This window comes from Apodemus sylvaticus, chromosome 3, assembly GCF_947179515.1.
Source record: "Apodemus sylvaticus chromosome 3, mApoSyl1.1, whole genome shotgun sequence".
Lineage (NCBI taxonomy): Eukaryota > Metazoa > Chordata > Mammalia > Rodentia > Muridae > Apodemus > Apodemus sylvaticus.
The window spans coordinates 7,664,333-7,666,029 of NC_067474.1; the positions used below are offsets into that span (position 1 = coordinate 7,664,333).

Genomic DNA, 1,697 nt, shown 5'->3' on the forward strand with positions numbered 1-1,697 from the left:
TCTGATTGGCTAACAAAGATGACAAATAGTCAATCACTGGGCAAAAATGAGGAGGCGGGTTTTCTGGGCAAGAGGGGAGGAGGAGGAGTCGAAGGATGGAGCAGATGGAGGAGGACAGAGGAAGAGAAGATGGAAGGAAGATGGAGCAGAAGCTCATGGCCTGGAGAATCTACAAGTATCAGGGATTTCATAGCTGGGGAAGAAAATGGTGTAGAGGCATATCTGCCCAATACAGGCTTTCCTTGCATGCGCTTATTGAGGTTGGAGATTTATTGCAACCGTACTCTAACAAACAGGTCAAGAGACCTCTAATTTTCAGTGGATCTCAGGTCTAGGCTTTCCCAGTTCAAATGAAATGGTGGAAGCACTGAGGACTAAGACCTCAACCTTCAGAATCTGGTGCTCTTTCCAAGTAAGAGCATCAAAACTGAACTGAAGAGTCTGTGACCAATTGTGTCCACTGTGGAACAGTTTTTGTTTGTTTGTTTGTTTGCTTGCTTGCTTGTTTGTTGCTGATATGAGGAAATTCCCCAGGCCTTTTGAGATCACAAAAGTGGAAAAGCTGAGGTCAACATCTAATTTGAAATATTAAAAGTGGATTCAAAACTATTTCTGCAATGCAGAAAATTAAGTGTGTTGTTGGTGATGATGTAACTCTTGGTAAAGCATGTCTCTTGATATCCTGCAAAGCAAACAAATTTCCAAGGGAACATGTATTAACTCTTTTTGACAACTATGCAGTCACAATTATGATTGGCGGAGATCTATATACTCTTAGACTTTTTGATACTGTAAGGCAAGAGAATTATGACAGACTATGGCCACTAAGTTATCCACAGACAGATGTTTTTCTAGTATGTTTCTCAGTGGTCTCTCCATCCTCATTTGAAAATATAAAAGAAAAGTGGGTACCTGAGATAATTCACCACTGTCCAAAAACTCCTTTCTTGCTTATTGGGACCCAAATGGGTCTCAGAGATGACTGTTCTACTATTGAGAAACTGAAAACAGAAGCCTATTTATTCCAGAGACTGCTAAAAACTTGGTTCAGGATCTGAAGGCTGTCAAGTATGTGGACTGCTCTTCCCACACACACAGAAAGGCCTAAAGAATGTGTTTGATGAAGCAATCTTGGCTGCCCCAGAGCCTCCAAACCTCCATAACTGGAAGACAAACCACAGATGTGTGCTACTATGAACACATCTCCAGAGTCCGTTCTGTATAGCAGGTATTGTCATCATACTAAAAGCAATGTTTAAATCAAGCTAAAGATTAAAAATAAAAATTCATTTCTACAAAAAAATCATAAAAGTTGTGTTGAGAAAATTATTATGAGAGCAGAGGAAACATAACTTGTTTTATTTATAGTCTGAGTAGATTTATCATGATATACATTGTGATTACATGCACAAAATAGCTTTTGACTTAAAAGTTCCAGTGTCAATTAATTTCTCACCAAGCCAATGAATATAATATTTGACACAATTCTCAAAATTATCAAGTTGAAACTAACAGTTCTTTATCCTTACCATTAAAACCCTTTGAAAAAACTGAAAATTTTGAAGTTCAAACCCCAACGATTCCATCTCATAAACTAAAAACAAAAGGACTGATTTTGGTGTTCATTTACTCACAAGACGTTTTTTTAATTTGTCAAAACACTTGAATGTAGATGTGAGGATGAAATGACAATTGCC

General features: G+C 37.9%; 1 pseudogene; it reads left to right on the forward strand.

The window, feature by feature from the left end:
* Window positions 1-617: 617 nt before the first annotated feature.
* LOC127679751 (cell division control protein 42 homolog) lies at window positions 618-1,197 on the forward strand (annotated as a pseudogene).
* Window positions 1,198-1,697: the final 500 nt, after the last annotated feature.